Source organism: Fringilla coelebs (assembly GCF_963513975.1).
Source record: "Fringilla coelebs genome assembly, chromosome: 20".
NCBI classification, from domain to species: domain Eukaryota; kingdom Metazoa; phylum Chordata; class Aves; order Passeriformes; family Fringillidae; genus Fringilla; species Fringilla coelebs.
The window spans coordinates 960,747-981,464 of record NC_140046.1 but is presented as its reverse complement, the minus strand read 5'-3'; the positions used below and the strand labels follow the sequence as shown (position 1 = coordinate 981,464).

General features: G+C 48.2%; 1 protein-coding gene across 7 annotated transcripts in view; it reads right to left on the bottom strand.

Moving 5' to 3' along the window:
* Window positions 1–20,718, bottom strand: part of MSI2 (musashi RNA binding protein 2) — a 199,929-nt gene that overhangs the window by 173,783 nt on the left and 5,428 nt on the right. The window lies entirely within an intron of this gene.

Here is a 20,718-nt window from a genome sequence, read left to right as displayed (position 1 = left end):
GGTCTCAGTTCCCTTCTACATCCTAACACAGAAAGGGAGCCCGGAGAAGGAGCAATCTATTTCACAATATTTTATCATCAAACATAATTGGGATTAAAAGCAGTTTTTATGGAAGCTCTCAAGCAGCCTTATCAAATGTGACATTTCAGGCCAGATTTCTCAAAAGCACTTCACAACAGAATCCTTGAGAAGTGAGATTAATTGTTACTCTATCCATTAAACAGATAAGAAACTGAGGCATGGAGATTCTCATCCCAAAAGTATCTACAGACAGAGACAGGACTACTCAGAAAAAGAATTTTAAAAGAAGGAATAAAAGAAATCCAAGATTTTCTTTCAGTGGAGCCACCACATCAACCAACGCAGAAGTTGCTTTCATTTCAGTTTTCTTATGCTTAGGAATTCTACTTATTTTGGAAAAATAATTATTATCACTCATTTTACCAAACTGCAAAGCAGCTATATAAAGAAAAGGGGCTTTTCTTCCTAGTACACCTCAATTCCCAAACAACTCATCCTCCACCAACACTGAGCACAGCAAGTGCCTCTGCACCAACTCCTCTAGCAGGGGGCTGCAGCTACTGAGGCTCAGGGGGAAGCAGGTCTGCTCCCTTCTCCCCCCAGGATGCTCCTGCCTGGCTGCACCTTTCCACACCTACACCTGGAAGCCCCAAGTGGGACAGACAGGAGCGTTGGACCAGAGCACACGGACCGGAAAGATTTGCTGGCCTTCCTCCCAGTGCTGAGGGATAAGAAGGTCAAGTAGATGTTTGATTTGTGCTCCCAGGTACCAAGCCCAGCACAGGGACACTCCTCACGCTGCCCAAGTGCTGGAACAGCAGCTGCTTCAGAGCAGAGGAGCTGCAGCACGGGAGGCTTAGAAAGCCACACCAAACTCACTCATCTGCCCCCAGAAGCGCTGGCAGAGGTTTGTTTAGCACAGCGTGCAGCAGGATACATGTGCCCACATGAATGCCTGAATTAGAAAAAATTAAGCATTCATATGCATACCCATCTATTCTTAATGCCTCTTCCTTCCCTGATTACATGTTCCAAATGAAGGCAACAGAGGGAAGAAAAACTTAGAGAAAAATTAATCAATCAGCTACTTGAGCCTTTTAGGCTTTCACAAATAATCAAGTGATGGTGGCAAAGTATCGTGGAGCATCTCCCCCATTATCCCAGGGTGGGGACTCAGCTCAGCATGGTGATGAGCTGAGGGCACTGCAGGGCAGGCAGCAGCCCTGCTCGGGGAAATTCCAGCAGCAGGGAGCAGAGGGAGCAGCTCCCAGCCAGGCTGGAGGTGTATTTCTATGCAAACACACACACACCCACTGCCACTTCTGATTTGGAAAAAGGAGCACAGGGGATAACAATCCCAGAGGAGTGAATGCACAGACAAGGCAGCCCAGAGTGCTGCCTGTGCTCACCTGTGTGATGGAGAGGGAGTTTTTATATGGGCAGACAGAGACAGGACAAGGGGCAGCGGCTTCACACTGAGAGAAGGCAGGGTTAGATGGGATATTGGAAAGAAATTCCTCCCTGTGAGGGTGGGGACACCCTGATACAGGCTGCACACAGAAGCTGTGGCTGCCCTAGCCCTGGAAATATTCCAGCCAGATAGGACAGGGTCCTGAGCAACCTGATGTAGCAAGCGGAGGCAGAGGGTTGGAACTGGGTGATCTTTAATAAAGCCCCTTCCATCCCAAGCCTTTTCAGGATTCTGTGAAGTACAAACTCTTCTGCAGGAGTTCTCACAGCCCCCTTTTTCCCATCTCAGATGGGGGATGAATAGGAGACAGCCCACTAGCAAGCAGAGAGGCTCCAGGGAGCCACAACTTCTGTCTGTTATTTGTCCCCATCCCCAGGGTGAGATCCCACAGCATCCAAGCCTCCACCCCTGCACAGCACCCCTCAGCTGGCCAAGAACATAACAAGCTGCACATGCTGGTTCATGGGAGCTGCTGCTCCATGATGAGGCAGAAATGGGATAACTTCCATCAGTACATTAAATTGGACTTTGTCATGGCATAAGTTGACTTAAAGTGGCTTTAATGGTTATGGAAAAATACTCCCTCCCTCAAACACATGCAAGGCTGATCAGACCAATAGAACTGTGCTCGTAATGCTGCTTATTTCACTTAAAGCCTTATTACAGCACCACAGGGCTGATTGGCTTCAGAGAGGGATGGCTTTACAGCATTTAAAAGGTCTTGTGTTTAATTAAATTAGCTGCACCTGTATATATTATGTGCAATAAATCAACTATAATTTGCTAGCATAGGCAGCTATTACTCTTCCCTGTGTTATTTATTGCTCAGCACCATTAGGGTGAAGGCTTTTCTAGGATACACTAAGAAATGGCAGTTTAGGGACCAAAAGCTATAACTCATTTCGTTTTCCCTCTCCCTTTTCAGTGGTGTCAATCACATTTCTTGTACACTTGAACAAACACAAATATGTAAGAGATTCTGGCACCTATTATGTGTGTGTTCATACATATATTTATAGATAAAATAAAATTAATGTTCCCCACACATCCTGGTCTTGACTTTCATTTGCACAGATCTACTAGCAAAATGACAGAGCACAGAAAGCACATAAATAAAAATAAATAAATAAAATTAAACAAACAAAATAAAACAATAGTGCTGGATTCTTGCTCCTTGATGCTACACAGCAGTGATGCTGTGGTACTCCAGCTATGCCACACACCATCCCCGAATAAAATTTAGAGACTTGCTCACCCAGGAATCACAGACTGCAATCCACCCCTGTGGCAAACAGCAGCAGTGACTGTATTACCAGCACTTTGTGATTTATTTTGGGCTTTTTTAGCCATTCAGACACGCTACTGGATTTTGCACAGCTTGGCTCACTGTTAAGATCATGATGGCATTATCAGCTCTGCTCCACAGTTAACTCACAGAAGAGTTTAGGGAGCACCAGCTACTGGTGTGTGAGGCTTCCAAAGAAACTGGACAGATCAATCCTCCCCCCCCCAGCTACCCCTGCCTCCCTCCCAGCAAATAAATAATTTAAAGTAGTGAAATTAAATCAAAGGAGGGAGTAAACCACTCCAGGAGCTCAGAGCCCTGCCTTGGTCCAGCACGCTCCCAAAGCGGCCACACAGAGCAGTCTGGGCACTGCACTCTGCTCTTCAGGGCTTTATTTTTCATTTTTCAAACAGCTGCTACAACACACTCATGTTCACCAATGCATTAAAGATCCTCCCTGCAATATTTTTCAGCTGTTTAACTGGCACGGAATGTCATGCAGGAGCTAATGCAAGGGAAGCTGTCCCAGGGAATGCAGAAGTAATCCAAGGGCTTGATGTGGCTGCTCAACCATGTCCTCTTGAACCACACCTATTCTGTGACTTCTACTTTGTTCCTAGACTCAGGTCTGAAATAACAGAGCCAAATCCACACAGGCTCTGACCCTGGGCAATCCTCCTGCCTCCCTCCCCACAACACCTTTGGAAAAAACCTCTGGAGTAGCAAAGAAGAGCCGTGGGAATGGCTCCAGGCTGGTGCAGGAGCAGGAAGCCCAGGCAGTGGATGCCTCAGAGGGCAGAGCAGTGAACTCCGAGGCACGCACAGCACACAAAGCCAGGCGGAGGCAACACTACAGTAAGAGAACTATTAATAAAAATTAAAAGGACATTCAGGAGTATTACGAGCCAGATTGGGAGCTGGCACTGGATGGGGCTCAGGGAGGCCTGACATTAAACCCAAAAGAGATTATGTAACCTAAGCTGTCCAGTGATCATCTGTTCCTCTGGTGTGGCTTTAAAGCGGCAGCGGGGCTGGCACCGGCTCCAGCAGCCACCCACAGGGACCACTCAGTGGTGTCCCTGTGACTCCTGACAGGGGCACTGCCACCCTGTGTGCACCAGCAGCACGCCCCACAGAGCCCAGAGCAGGGGCAGGCCCCGGGCAGCTGGGCTCTGCCAGCTGAGCACGATCCCTGCTGCACATCCCTGCAGCGAGCACTGGCAGGGCAGAGCTGTGCCCTGCACACAGCAGCAGCTCCCAGCCAGATGGACTGCAGGAAAAACCCTCCTCATTTCATCAGAACACTTCAGCCAAGGCAATGTGCTCCAGCTCCTGACCTGCCAAGCAAGGGGCTGCAGAGGGTCTGCCCGGCTCTCCAGAGGACCAACACCTAGGGAGGGACAGTGCCCATCAGCTAACAGCATCCTCCTCAGAAAGGCTCTTCCTTCCCTCCTGTTTGCTCACGGTCTGAGATAAACTACTACTCTACATGAAGCCATCAGAAAAGCCCACCAGCCTTCAGTGAGACTTACCCAGCCAGAGAATTGAAGAAGGCCTGATGGGCAAAGGGTGGCTGGCTCGGGTGGACAGGAGGGAACCCAGAGCGGCCGTGCACAGCCTGCCAGGACACTGGGAGCAGCCACCGGAGCATCAGCCTCCTGTCCTCAACTCTCCTGACTGTGCTAACCATGGGACACAAATTTTCATCAGCCCTGCTTCATTTTAAACACTCTGCAAAGTCTACAGCTCACAGGAACAGCCCCCCAGCAGAACACAGAGGGGGAGGAAGCACATTTACAACAAAAAAACAAAAAACAAAAAACAAGCAACTACCACACACATTCAGAACAATTTCAGAAGGCTGATGTCGACACACACTGCCCAGGACTGCACTAACCAAGGTGAGCAGTGCAAAGCTGTGCCAGCACAGCTCTCTGAACATCCCCTTGCCCAGCTGTGACCTCCACAGCTCATTTTGGCCAGAAAGGTCAGTGGTATCACAGCTCCTCATCCATCAAGCCTGAAGAGCAATAACTTTGTCACCTCTGAGAATGAGCCACGCGGGTGCTCCAAACCCACTTTGTTGGTTACGTCAGAGGCTGGGAGATGCTGCCTGAATCCTGGCAGAATGGCAGGAAACAAAAGTGGTCTCAGCATGAGCAGGGACTTGATTATCTGCAATTAGCAAATCGATGATTCTTCAAGACGCTGATTTAGGCCAGCACTTCTTATTAGCAACAGCCAAGGAAAGCACAAGGGCAAATTGCATCAGAGCCAAGCCTAGCTCCCAAATATTGTTTCATTTAAAAATTAATATATAATCCTGCAGGAACGCAGATACACACAGACAGCAGCATCGCTTCCATGAGGTACGTGCTGAACCCAACCAAGTCCCCACCACCACGGAAACAAGCAATGACATTATTTTGCTCCAAATACATGAGTACCTTGGGTAATCAGATGTTAACAGCCCACTGTGGAGGGCACACACTCATTTTAGTGACTGTGCTGGGGTTATAGGTCTGCACCCTCCCTGCAGGTGGAAAAGCCCAGTGAAGTCCCTGGGAAGGCACCCACTGGGTTTGGATGAGGCTCTTCTGCTTTTAAACACTTGATCTAATTTTGTCTTGTAACATTACACAAGAACACAGCTGTATATTTAGTCTCAGAGTTAAACCATTAATTTGCAACTTACAATTTAGCAATACTCCCCGTTATAATGCCATTACATGGGTTATGTTCACTTTCTATCTGAAAGTTTAAACACAACAGGTCTCAAACAGCTTAAAATTAAACCACTGTGCCCATTTGAGATCAGTCACCACAACAGGTATGGTATAAAATACACAACAGCAGACAGCTTCGATATACATTTTACTTTCATTTGTCTGAGATGTTTGTGCCAAGAATCCACTTGAGCCTGCTCTTCACTCGATTAGGGAGAAAAATTTGTTTTTAAAATGATTAAAAGCGTAACACTGCCCAGTGTCATGTCCCCTCCAATAATCTTCAATTTGTGGGACTGTCTTTGAAACTGTAGCAGAGCACTTTTACCACTCACAGCATGTATTTTTCATTTAGTAATCCCTACACTTCCAGAGGGGTTACTGGAAGGAAAAAAAGATACCATTAACCCATTGATTTTAAAAAGAAAACCAACAAAAAAGCCCAACATTAAGCTATTTTAAGGGACAATCAGACAGGCTCGAACCCTAAAGAAAAATTATGATTTATACACTAAAAAAACTGTAAGAAAGAAAATTTAAAAGGCCAAGTGGGATTCCAACACATTGCCCAGTGCACAAACACCTCAGGACACTGTCAGAGCTTGGAGCAGACCCACTGGACCCTGCTGTGCTCAGAGGTGCTGAGCTCTGCTTTTATGGAGACAAAAGGATGGGCTCCTGCGTGCCTTCCCTCCACAAACCCAGATAAATTCCAGCCCCGAAGTACAGGAAATTAAAACAGAATAATAGACTAAGAAAAATGCTTCCAGCAGGCAAGGAAATCCTGACCCAGAGCTCGTGCCCTGCAAAGAGTTAAAGCCTCAGCCCCAGCCAGCCCTGCTGATCTTAGTGCAGCTGCTACCTGCAGCCACGGCCCCTCAGTAGCAACACACAAGGGGAAAGTGCAATTTTGAGCTTCTCTTTTCATCTCTATGGTGACAAAAAGCTCTGCAGAGGGAAATCAGGGTGCCTTCCACTCAAAAGGTTTCTCATTTTCAATGACTGCCTTTCACAATATTTTAATTAAATCTCTGGTGGGGAAGATTTAAAGGGAAAAAAAAAATCTGATTGTGGGGCTCATTTACAACAGCAGAGCAAAAAAGGGGGGAAAATGTATTTTAAGAATTTTTAAAATAGAAAGATTCTCTGGTTGAAGAATTAAGAATAAATCTACCAGCTGCAAAGTTTTACAAAACCAGCATGTGAAGGGGCCAGGAAGTCTTTCTATAACAAAAACATTTTCTTGCATGTAACGTGTCTCTGGAATTTGAGGAGAGGCTGCAGGACCACCCAGCAAAGGGCCCTTTCCCACGGGGCTGAGCACAGGCCAGGCACCCACGGGGTTCTGGAATGCCCCTCTGTCCCCCTGCAGCACAGCCACCAGCACAGCCTGCTCAGAGCCAGGGATGGGGCAGCCCCCAGGGCTGTGGAGGCTGCAGGATAAAAGCAAAGCACGGTGTTCATCTGTGTTTTCACAAGTCGCAGTTCACCGCTACCAACAAAACACAGAACGGCCATGAGCTGCCAGGAAGGGGCAGGTCCATTCCATGAACCCCCAGGCACAGGACAGTGGGCACCGAGCAGGACCTGCTCCAGCAGGACACCCCAGACACCACGGCGTGCCCAGCTGAGGAACACCTCTGCCCCAGATGGAAAAGCCCATCTCATGGGAAAGGGCTGGGGGCACCAGAGGGGCACGGGGACGCGGTACCACAGAGCACAGGCAGAAAAGCAGCACCTGGCTGAGCACAGGAGGAGCAGGAGGCTGGGCAGTCCTACCCAAGGCCACCAGAAGTGCCACAGACACAGGGCTTGCCCAGGATGCCCATTTCACTCCAAGGCAGCAGCATCCAGCTGGAGAGTGGGGAAATGATGACTCTGCAATTAGAGCCTCCACACGGCGCCAAGAGAGTCAAGTGTGTTAATAAACGTAAAGCTCTGGACAAAGCACTTGGCCTCTCATCCAAGCTCTGTTGTATAATGTGGGAATAATACCCCTACTTCACCTAATAGAATTGCCAAAATAACACATTCCTCCTGCAAGGTGTGCTGAACTCCCTCGAAAGCAGCGCTGTAACAGCGCAGAGTTTTCAAGTATCCTGACAAGAGGCCAAGTGCATCGTTACTTTCATTTTTCAAGTTAACACAATACTGAAGTAAAAAGTCCAACTAGACATGGGAAAAGAAATATTCTGATCCTCTATTTAAAATAAAAGCAAGGTGCAGGGGGCTGCAGTGACACCCGAGCCTGGATCCTCCAAATCCCAGAGTGGTGCCTTTGTCACCGTGCTCAACAGGGAGCACAAGGGATTCAGCCAGGCTGGCCACTTATCCAGCATATGCCCCCTGGCTGGAAATTGCTATTCTGGCAGCACCCAATCTTTAACGACTTCTGGACTAGTCTGTGTTTGATTTCAGGGCAAAGGCCATGCCCAGAGGGAGACCCCGCAAGAAACTCCTCCCTCCAGCTCTCAGGTCATTCTTAAGGCCATCTGAAAGACCACAACAAAATGGTTTACTGCTCACACAGGCTAAATATCAAGAGCTCTAACATGAAATACAACCTCTTTTCAAAGCCACCAACAGGCAAAAAGTCTGTTCTTGAAAATAAAACACTGGTCAGGAGTGGGATCATTCAGGACCAAAGGTTTTTTTTAAATTGATGCAAACAGAACTGCCTATTTTTTGTGCAAATTATTAATTTTCCTAAAATCATAATCACTGCCGCAAGTCGAGCTACCTCTGTACGCAAAACCCTTTCCACGTACATATTTTCCTGGGGGAAAAAAGGCTTATCCCCACAAAGGAGTATGAAATAAATTGCTTTACTGAAGGTTAATAATATCCTGTCGCCGTGGTAAAAGACTCAATTACAAAACCTTCAGAAGAGCTCCCAAGGAACTCATCTGCCTGCAGTGACAGAGGCTTAAATAGCCAAAATACACAGAAAGGCTAAGCACTTCCCAAAAGAGAGGAAAAGGGGAAAAAGATGGGGGGGTTAAGTAAAAAACCTGGAAATTGGACACTCAAGGTTATAAAAAAAACCCAAACACACACAACCACAGTTCCTCTCTGCACACACGATTCTCTATAATCTCAGCAAGAATTATGGCCTAGGGAGACCAACACTAATTTTAGTATCAGATTTATTATGCAGCAGGGAGCAGAAATCAGTCAGGCCCGTCTCTCGGTCCTAATGGGCAGAACTGGCTCACGCTCCAGGAAGGCTCTGCTGAAGAATAGCTCAGGCCTGGTGAAAAACAAAGCCCCTGGGGCTCCCCGAAGCACAAACACGCTGCGTTTCTTAGAAGCCACAATAAAACACAATGATATTCCTCATTTCTGCAGCGCTGCTGCCAGAGGAGCCCAAAGCCCAGCACCCGGCACTCCCAGCAGGGCCACCGTGGGCACGGCTGGGACCAGAGCCTGGCAGGACTGTCCCTGCTGCCCAGCCTGCCCGGGCACTGCGGGGCTGGAACCAGGACTGTCCCTGCTGCCCAGCCTGCCTGGGCACTGTGGGGCTGGGACCAGGACTGTCCCTGCTGCCCAGCCTGCCCGGGCACTGTGGGGCTGGGACCAGGACTGTCCCTGCTGCCCAGCCTGCCTGGGCACTGTGGGGCTGGGACCAGGACTGTCCCTGCTGCCCAGCCTGCCCGGGCACTGTGGGGCTGGAACCAGGACTGTCCCTGCTGCCCAGCCTGCCTGGGCACTGTGGGGCTGGAACCAGGACTGTCCCTGCTGCCCAGCCTGCCCAGGCACTGTGGGGCTGGGACCAGGACTGTCCCTGCTGCCTGGGCATTACAAGGATGGAACCAGGACTGTCCCTGCTGCCTGGGCATTACAAGGATGGAACCAGGACTGTCCCTGCTGCCTGGGCATTACAAGGATGGAACCAGGACTGTCCCTGCTGCCCGGGCACAGCCTCAGTACAGGGAAGGGCAGGGATGTGCCAGGGATGCAGGGCTGGAACCCTGTAGCAGGGATGTACCAGGGCTGGAACCTCAGCCACAGGGGAAGGCAGAGGTTGAGGCACAGAGCACTCACAACCAGAGCTCCAGCCCAATCCTGCCTCTCCTCCCCATGCCCACAGCAGAGCCCCAGCTGCCCAGCACACCTCTGTGCACTGCAGCACTGCTGTGTACCCTCACACACACAGAGCTTCCCCCAGAAAGGCACCGTGTTCCCCCTTTCTCACCCCATACCACGGGAGCTCACCACAGGTTTGGACGCTCCAGGCAGACGTCACAGGGCATCCTGTTCAGTCTGCTCTTACCCCTCCGTCTTAAACATTTCCTAGCCTTCCCTGCGTCTGCCTGTGCCCCACCCAGAGCACCACTCACGCCACTCTGAAGAGGCTTCACCTGCCCAGTAAAGCCAGGCCTATCCTCACCAACTGTTTGTAATAAGCCAGTACTAGTTACAAAAGCCTTTTGCAGAGGGTTTCACCGCTGACTCACTCCCATCTCCAATGATGCAACACCCAGGCCCTTTCCACACATGGCTCATCCACTCGTGGGGACTGCAGCTCCTCACCCAGCGCTGCCCACAGCACAGCCAGGACACCCCAGCCCCCCAAACCCTGCATGTCCCCTCCTCCCCAGCACCTGGGAACACACAGCCCAGCAAGGCAGCCCCAGCACACTTCATGTTTGGAATAACCCTCCTCTAAGGCACCAGCCATTCCCTGTTCCAAATACTGCAGAACACGTGAGCAGCACTTCTGTTTTGCACATCCATAAAACAAGGGTGATGACAATCACTTACCTCATCTCTGTGTGGTAAGAACAAGGGGCACATTTAAACTAGTTTAAGTCATTTCAGCACACAAGTCTTTAGTGAAAGTAGGATGGTGATGTCTCCAGCAATGTACATACCACAGATTACCAACTAACATTTTGAATAAAACTTTTCCAAGAATCAGTTTTTCACTCACAGCTCACTCAGCTCAAGACCAGAAACTTTCAAACCATCACTATCTCACTTTATTTTCACATAGCGGACAGGCAGGCACACGCCTCCAAAAACTGCACTGCCTATTCTCTGTCTATCTAGGCACTTTGCTAGCAGATTTCTGGTTTTGTTTTTGAAATGCCCTTGGAGCATACTAAGCAACTCAGAAGCTTTGCTTTGAGCTGCTCTAACAGAAGTTAGTGGAATATGTCCTGCTAACTCCAACACAAACACAACCATCACTAAAAAATGAAGAAAAGCCCATCAAAAACATGCATGATCAGGTCTGTTTTTCACTTGGTCCTAATACAGTGCAAGAGTAAATAAAAAAGCAGGCTTACAAATTTTGGACTCCCCTGAATCTATTGTCCTGCTTTAAAATACTCTTTTGCCTCAAAACTTCAGGAAAAAAAGCATGACCAGTCTCCTGCTAAACAAATGCCTCCCCCACCCCAAAAATCACCCCCAAAGCATTACCTTCTTATGGCTCAGAGCAGCCCTGGACCACGGTGGACTGCCCACGAGGAGACCACAGCAGCTCTGGCTCCTACCAGCTCCTCCACTGACTACCTTCACCAGAGCCCGTGACTGCAATCAAACCTGGGGCCTGATAATTGGTTTCAGGTGAGGACACACCTGCCTAATGAGCAGCACAGCAGGGGAGCAACGGACAGGAGAGCAGGTTAACTCAAATCACCTGTGCCCAGTCCTGGGCTCACCAGCAGTGCCAAATGCAGACTGCACACGCTGATCCTGCACTGCTTCAGCTGCCCAACCACCAAACCACCTCTTGCTTCCTCCTCTGCCTCCTCACAGCCGAGAGCACATTTTCACCTGCATAACCAGCACCAATAATCAGCCAAGAAATTCAGGACTTGCTCTCTGATCTCTGTTCCACCTCAAGAAGTGCTTGGCAGCATCCGTTTGTCTGCCTTGATCCAACAATCTCCAGTTCTCAGGAATGTGAGACAAGCAGGTGCTGCTGCCCTTCTCTCAGCTGGAGCCAATTTAGAGCATTTCAAGGAAACACACCAAGGCACTCCATCAACGACCAAGGGCTGCACCTGCCCAAGACCCCTAAGAACATTACGAAGCAGCAAAATTTGTCTGACCATGTCCATGTAAGAAGTTTACCCTGCCCCTGCATTCCTTCAGCTGCAACCAGGATGAAATAAGATTCATGAGTAAGGCGTTCTGCAACAATACTTGTCCTCTCCTACCTGCTTCTCTCCCCACCACTTCCAAGTGAATTGACTCTTTATGTTACTTTCCACACACCGCAAGAGATCAGGATTACACAGCACCAGCTGAATTATGTTCTGCTCACACTATCATCAGCTTCATGCCTTCAGATGACAGTGATGGGGACTGTAAAGGCACGAAGACAGATAATCACTGCTTATGTCTGCAATTACAGTTCCAATAAAGCTTCTTCATGGCTCTTTAGCACTAAAGCTTTTGGACTGGTAACTGAATTGTTTTCATATTTTTTTAATATTCCCTATTTTGTTCTTTTCCTATTGCATACACATGCTTAACTGAGAGAGAAGACAAATGCCTCTACTAAAATATCCACTGGAAATACCTACAAAAAAAGGTCCAGAAATCTAAACTGACTTCTTATGACTACCACAAAATCAAAGCCATGCTCACAAAACTTTGGGGGAATCATAAATGCGGAAGACTTTCAACTATCATTGTATTTGATCGGGAAGATTAATGACATAGTGGATGTGACCAGATGAAAAAGAGAGGGGAAAAAATAAAACTCACACAGGACAATCACAATTCCCTCCTCATACATAAATTGCCAGGCATGTCACACAGAGCCTGCTGCTTCGATCCCAGTTCCTGGGATTACATGAGGCAGGAGTTTAGAGCACAAAAGGTGCTGTGGCAGGAGATCCCCACTGCCATGCACCCCTGGGGTCCCAGGTGGGCTGGAAATGCCCCTAGGCAGGCAGGGGGGTAATAGAGGCTCAGGATGCTGGGGCAGCCTGTCCCCAGAGCTCTGCAAAAACATCAGGACAGGATCCCCATCTGCACAGGACAGGGACACCACAGCACCATCCCTCCCAGCTGCTCCCACGGGCACCCAGAGGGGAGCAGGCATGGCCTGTGGCTCCCCCAGAGGAGCCAGCCAGCCCCCAGAGGAGTGCCTGGCATGGCTGAGCACCCGGCATGGCTACAGGGAAGAGCAGCCAAGGCTTATCTGGAGGCAGAGGCTCCCAGGACACCTGCAGTTCAGCATGCTGCCCCTTCTGTTCTGTTACTGAGGGCAGCCCTCTGAGCCCACCACAGTCCTCTGGCAGGCTCCCCCCTTGCCCCCAGCACTGTGCCCCAGCCCCCAGACCAGCATGAGCCATAATTCACCCCACCAGCCCCTTTCACATGCTGTGGCTGTGCATCCTTATCTTGCTTCCCCTCTCCGGAGCTCGGAAGTGCCGGCGCACGCAGGAACCTCAGCAGTTACAGCCCCTGCCCGAACCAGAGCGCTGCCACTCCAGTCAGGGCCTCCCTCACCCAGTCTACAGCCAAAAGCCGTTAAAAACAACAAAAAACCCAGGTTAACCCCTCAAAGACAAGTCCCATAAAGAGCTGGCAGCGTGCAGTGCTGCTCTGCCTCCCACGCTTCCTCCCCAGCCCAGGGATGCTGCCAACATCCCCTCAGACAGAGCAGCCCTTCACTGCCGCCCCAAACCGGGCGCAGGAGGCGGCTGCGCTCTCTGCCACGCTGACATCTCTGCATAATCCCCTGCTGCCCTTTTTCCTCTGAGCCTTCATCTCCAGCCTCAATGGCAGCATCGGTACCAGGCCCACCAGGGCCTTGGTTGGTTCCTACATGCTGTGCCAAGACCACCAGAGTCTGACCAACAGCCACTCTGCTTCCTCAGCTCTCAACCCCAGCCAACAGCGGGCCTGGGACATTGCCACAGCAGGTTTAGGAGGGCTTTTTTCACCAGGCAGTGTTTGAAGAGGGAACAGTTACATGTGTGGAGTGCGTTCAACAGGCCACCCATCCAGGGCTGGAGACTCAGAGCTGACCTACAGAAAGTGACTCGGGGGGAAGATGAGATGTCTGGTGCAAATCAATCAAAACAACCCCAAGCACTTTACAGTAGAGATTTTGTGAGGAGAGGGAACTCCTGCTGCAAGAAGCCAACAGTTTTTGCTGTAGTGGTCTCAGGGCTTGCTCAGTACTCCCAGGAGAGAGCTCTCAGGGATCCTGAGGACATGGCAGAGAACAAGACCTGACACCACCCAACAGTGCTGGTAGCAGTCCCAGACCAAAAGGTGGGGCAATACCCCCATCCTCAGAAAATTCCTATTGTATTTCCCATCTCAGCACTACCTTTGGATTTCTTTTCAATGCTTTCTGTTCCCTCCCACAATTCATTGAACAGACCATGCTGCCATAGGCTCTGTAGGTCTGCCAAATACAACAGCAGAAGTAGGTGAATTTCACCAGCAAGGAAACACCTTTACACTCATTCACAGCACTTTGCAAACCTTTGGCAAAAGGATAAATGCTCCGTGTACATGTGGAGCCCTGCACACAGCTAGGGTTGGAGCAGGGAAATCACACCAACACAGCTCTGAACAGAAATGACTGATAACACAGCCAAAAGGATAACAAAACAGGAGCCTCACTCGTTCAGCAAGCACTGCAGAAGAATCCCTGGCAACATCCCCTTCACCAACACCTTCTTCCAGCAGTGCAACAACCACCAAACCTGCCAGTGCTGAGGGCTTGCAGCTGGCAAGCTTTTACCATAAGCCAGGCCCCTGAGTTGAGCAACATCTCCCAGTCCAGTGGGATTCATGGAGAGTAGCTCCTTGCAACCTCTTTTCACACCACACCACATTACCCTTTGGGCAGATTCCTGAACAGCGCTCATCCAGCAATTGGTTAAAGCCTCCCTAGACTCCCTATCCAGCAGGCATTCTCGTTACACCAGCATTCAAGAAGCTGAAAGTCTTGTCTGCACTTCACAGTCGCTATTTAAATAAATCCTAACTTCAAAACACTTCTTCACCCTGTGCTCCTCACCTTCTCTTTGATGCAAAACTGACCCACAGAACAACGTCAAGATGAGCTCTGAGTCAGGCATACTAAAACACTGATTAAAACAGCACAGCACACGTTTGGGAGCACTACAGAGGAATTCTGTACCCTCTGGGCCATGCCAGCACTCCCAGGGACCCAGCCCAGAGCCAGGAGGGCTGGAGCTGCACCAGGACCAGGAGCCTTGCCCAGCCCCATCTCAGTTGTGTGGCACATATGAAGGAAAATAAAACCAGGGGGACTTAACAACTTCAAACCCTGGGAACTACTTAATTCACCAGATATTAGTTTCTTTCCCCCACCCCACCATTTCTCCCTCCCACCTGCCAGGCCACCTCATTACTGTCACTCTGCATCAGTTCTTGCTACAGCAGTTTTCTTGGACCTTTGCCCCTTCAGTCAGCTTGAAACCTCTTCCCTATTGTACATCAGAGTCAATGGGAAATTAATGCAAGTCTTTGCTGGGGGAGGGCAGGGCAGAAGCACTTTCTGCTGCTGTCAATACTTTTTTTCCTTCACCCTTCCTGCCACCTACACTTCACCCACATATTAAGGAGCCTTGTCTGCATCTCACTGTGCTCGCTGAGGTCTCTGGGACTATTCTCATGTGCAGAATTGCATAAGCCTTAGCAGGGTCCCACTTTATAATACAAAGTTCCCAATCTTAATTTAAGCCTACTCAGTCACAACAATACACCCAGCTGCAGATGTCCCAGCACAGGGAATGACTGAGCAGGGGAGAACAACTTCCCAACATTCTTCAGATTTTCTCTGCACTCAAAAAATAGAAGAAATACTTTCAACAGGAGAGCAGTAAAATGCCAGAGTTTAGAAGTAACCTATTAATACCGCATGCTGATCCCGCTACAAAGTTTCACAGTAACTTTCAAATTAGTCAGCAAACCACAATTTCTACAGCAATAATATTGTAAAAATCACAGGCCACGTTGAACACGACTCCCATAGTTTACAGAATTATTCCAGTGACTAAGGCAAACAGAACCTGTGATTTCAGGGCTAGAGACTACATTAAGCTGCAATAATGACTTTTTCTTTTTTAAGTCTGATGCTACACTGACCTTGTAATCAGTTTTTTGAGGAAACAGCAGAATAGTATTTTCTTGTGAGTGAGATCCTCCAGTGGAGGGGGGAATATGAGAGAGATAGAACTGCCTATGTGAAGGAGAAGTGATGGAACTGACCATATACAAAGTACTGTCAAATACACAAAGTAATCTTTTAATCTTTCCTGCTACGGGCTTCACAGTTCAACAAAGCATTTAATAATGTGCTTTGAGCCCATGCTGATTCAGCAAAGCACTTACCCACATGCTTATGCCAACTTAAGTATATGCTTAAGTGCTTTCACACAATAGGGGCAGAGAAGACTCAGGCCCTGAGATAAACCATTTTCTGAACAAGCTGTTTTTCCCTAAGATGACTGACTATTTACAGCTTCTCTTCACTTCATAGCATGACCCAAAATGCATTTGAAGAGAACACTTAAGTACAACTGAAAAGTCGAATAACTATCAGGAACAGCAAGACAGAGCTTAATAAGCTCAAGATACAGCTTAATGAACTAGAATTGTTCTTTGCTCCTTCTCAGCACAACATATACCTTGATGCACACACCCCACCTTGCCCTGTTTCAGTGGCTCTCCTCTAAAAATAAGTTCCAAGTTGCCTTTAATGCTCTGGATTTCACAACATTTATGAGACTATCACCAGAGTCAACAGGCTAAAAAAAGAATCCATTAGCATTAACTGGCCTGTCACTGGCAGTGACAAATAAATGAATTTGATGGTTTTAGATCAGTCATTAGTAGACCTACCCCCGGGCTGATAAAGGCTCAGCACTTTGCAGAGGAGATGTACTCAATCTGGAAGCAGAGGGGATGCACAGGGGTGTTAGCATGCTGCTCTCCTTCCATTTCCCTGACCTCTCTGCCTCAGAACCTTTCCCGGTATTTACAAGTGCACAAAAGTCGCCTGGTAGATGCCATTAAAAATAATCCAGCAATTCAGGAAAACACAGGCAATGCAGAACCTCCTTTTTAAAAAAATCCCTTGTTAGACAGTGTTCAATTTTAATTTTTAGTTAGCAGTATGTCAGAGGGAAGGAAAGTGCATTAGGACCATTCCTAACATGAAAGACATCCTTAGGCAATGAGAATGGAAATACAGATATTTTAACAAGCACAAGACAGTCTGTGGGGATTCAGGACAACATGAACAATCTACCTGAGTGATTGGGGAGAAGAAATACATGTTTACATCTCCAAAATACAACAGTTACAAAAATCCAGCTCAGCTCCTGTCTCTGATGGAACTCCCTGCACAGCCCCTTCTTCCTCTGGCTGTGACATCCAAGGATAGAGGTCACCCTCTGCCCCAGCCACAGCACAGAGAGCACAAACCCAGCCCAAAGACAAGGGTTCCTAAACCCTGATCCTCCACTGCCTGGGGCCGGGTGCACTCAGACTCTGAAACTTTTCCACTGGACCATCCAGTGCCCGAGGGAAGCAGATCCCCAGAGCTTACCCTGGACAAGGGATCCACGTCGAGGTTGGTTGAACAAGACACACAAACAGTGGCTGTGGACCACCCAAAGAAATCCCCCACACCATCTGGGAAGGGCTTCGCACTACTCTGCACACAGATGGTACCATGATTATCATCAAGCTACTCATCTATGCCTGATGCCAAGATCAGGAAATACTTCCTCTCCTACTCCACCCAGACCTGCAAATGCAGGGGAATCTAAAAAGAATTTTTAAAAATCATTGGGAAAAGGTCTGACCTTGCTGCTCTTTACAGCCTGGTGGGGAAGGAAGGGTGGCAGGAAAGGAAAAAAGCTGAGTTCTGCTGCTGTGTCCAGTTCACTCTTTTGAGGAAAAAAAAAAAAAAAAAAAAAGGAACTTCAAAGTCTACCTAACACCTAAAATAAGATGGAAAGTAGTAGGATTAACCTGGAGGAGTTTACAGGCAGAAGCAGGGGAGAAAACAAACAAAACTCTTGATTTTCCAGGTCCGTCATTTGCTTTGGAATAAAATCTCTCCCTGCTACACTGGCTGAGGCTTATCAGACAGCCAAGGGACGCAGACACCCCACCCACAGCTAACTTAATTGGAATCAGACATCCAAATCCACTGGTTAGCTTTAAAACACAATCCCAGGTTAGCCTGGGTGTTATCCCCAGAGGGCATGCCCTCCATTTGCTGCTCTGGAGCAGGCAGCTTCACAGTCTCACACCAAAGGAGAGATGCTGACACTGCCTCCTGCCCCAGAAGGACCAGATGTGCCCAACTGCTCGGAGCCCCCGTGCCCAGGCAGACAGGAGACCAGCTGGCCACGGGCACCGGGGGGCCAGGACAGCCCTGCACCTCTGTGATAAGCCTCCTCCCACCTAGCAGAGCAGGTAACATCAGAAATGGCAGGCTATGTGTAATAGTAAATCAATTATTGTGGTCTCCAGTGTTCAAAAGGGGGTACAAAACCACTGCCCCCCCATCACTGCTGCGTTTTAAGGACTTTTTAAGTCAACAGAGTTACAAATGATCTCCTGTTACAGAGTGCCTTCCAGCACTGGAAGCAAGACAGATTTTTATCAAGGAACAGCAGCCCCGAGGAAGGAGACATATATTCACCAGAAGCCCAAGGAGTTAAACCCTGCAGCAGATTTCCTGAAACAATAGCTTCAAGTGGTGCTGGCCTTCCCAAGGAGAGCAGGATTACACATCCCGGTAATCCAGGGGAGGCAATCAGGAGGATTTCTGCAGGGTCATTCTAAGGAAACCAGGGAAGAATGCTGGGCTGTTACAACCTGCCACTGCTGGCTCAGGAGCCAATTTGCATCACCGGAGAGGTGTCAAACCGCGGGGCTGCGGTTTAAGAAGCCTGAAAAAAAGCCCTGAAAAAAAGCGTTTCACTGGGCTGGGGTTTGAAAAGGCAGGGCTGGGCAACTCCAGTGGATCAGGAGGGGGGGAACAAGTGAGTGTGGGCTGGGAAAGGCAGGGGCAAAGCTCAGCTGTAAGGACAGGGATGGATGGATGGATGGATGGATGGATGGATGGATGGATGGATGGATGGATGGATGGATGGATGGATGGATGGATGGATGGATGGATGGATGGATGGATGGAGAAGGGGGAATGCACCCCCAGCTTTGCTTCACCCCAGCCCCCATCACTGCCAGGAAAAGCACAGGAAAAAGAAAAAAACCCAAACAAACCCCCATTTTGCTAAACATACCAGGAAGGAAGATTACTCAGGGAAAAAAAACGAAAACAAAACAAAAAACAAATTCTCCCCTTGCACCTAGAGAGAGACAGAGACATTTCATTAAATGCCATTAATCTCCACAGACCCAAGCATTAGCTAGTTAATTAGACTAAAGTACAGTCACATTTTAACGCTGAGTATTCGGTATTCAACTGGGATAAACGAACAACTAAAGTCCAAAACCTTAATTCAGTATCTAATTAAAAAACAGAAAACAAAATATTCGGATTATGAAATGCTTGCCAGAATAATACATCATAATTGATGTAAAATCTGCTCTTTATTGCATCTGATTTTCTCCAGTCTCCAAATCAGGCTGTTTTCAATCTTCAGATTTTTTTCAAGTGCCCCGTAGAAATCCCAACACTTTAGAAAGGACAACGGTGTAAAAAGCAGCAACAGACACTGCTGACCTCTCCAGAGAGAGAGAGAGCTCCTGCTAAGAGTGGAATTTGATGTCCATTCCAGCATTTGCTCCATACTTGAAAGATGTCTGTTACCAAAAACCAAGGGGAAAAAAACCCCTACGTGTAGAAAAACAAAATCCCCTTTGTCAATACAACCTGATTTTGCATTCTTTAACACAAAAAAATTTAACTCACTAATATGCTCGACATAAAACATGTCCTCGTTTTTTTAATTGTTAGAGAAGAAATCACATGGGACAGCTTAACAGCTCTGTTGTACCCATTACAAACTTCTCCAAATAACACTGTAGAAACAGATAACTGGCACTGAAGACAGTTTAAAATGTAAATTAACCTTTAAAAGGTATTGGGAAGGGGGATAGGCACATCAAGCTCAAGATCAAAATTCTGTTAACTTTAAATTGTATATTACAGATGGCATCAATCCAACAACATAATCCAGAAGCCACAAGCCCCACACACTATAAACTCTTTGCTCAGTGCAGAAGCAAGCCAGGCACACTATTATTCACCAATTAGTAATTAGATATGTCCTAGGAAGAAAAGAACCTCTAAACATTTGCCTACATTAGTCTGGTTTAAAATTCTGCGAGTAGGCTGTTGGGGTTTGTTCTCTTTTTTTTTTTTAAGAGCTCCCCAGCACCTCTTCCTGTGCTATGCCTGGGGATTTGAAATGACACAGGCTTTTTCCTAGATGCCTATTTTGTGCAATACTTAACATCATGGTTCAACACACCCAGTCACACTGCTTGCTTTCATGAGGAGCTATATGCAATAACAGCTCAGGCTGCTGGTCAGGTAGCTTCCCACCACCAACTTTAAACCACTTTTCCTTATTGACTTGCATGCACAACTTTGTAGCCTTTTTCTCCCATTTTTACCAGAAGACTGAAGTTACCCAAGATGACAAGTGTATACACAAGTGCCATACATCAGTTAAATTAAGTTTTTCCAATAGACTCTCAAAAACAAATTAAAATAAAGTCAATTGCAAAAGTTTTCTTTCAGCCTCTGGCTTTCAAAATTCACACCCTGCAAGTCTGGCTTTGAAACTGATTTGTTTTCATTAGGCACAACCTAAAGAGCAACAACCACTTGTATTCCAGGGGCAGCTCCTGCAGGAGAAATGGCACCCAGTGGCATTTGGAGGGAGCGCAGGGGCAGAAGCGCCCATGTCCCCGCAGGGTCCCCCCACCAGGCCACTGCTCTGGCCAGCCTGACCAGCTGGACACTCACAGCTGGACACTCACAGCTGGACACTCACAGCTCACTGCTCCCCTGCTCTTACAGAACAACACCCAGCAGCCCCCAGAGCTCGGAGCCTCACCAGGAACTTGCCAGGCGAGCCTTACACGCAACTCCGCACACATCTCTTGAGTTACACAAAAGAAAATTTGCAAACAATGAAGGCAGAGATAGATCCCCATCCATCACAACCACAGAACTGAAAGCTCAGCTCAAAACAAGCCTGAAGCCTGCACTTCAT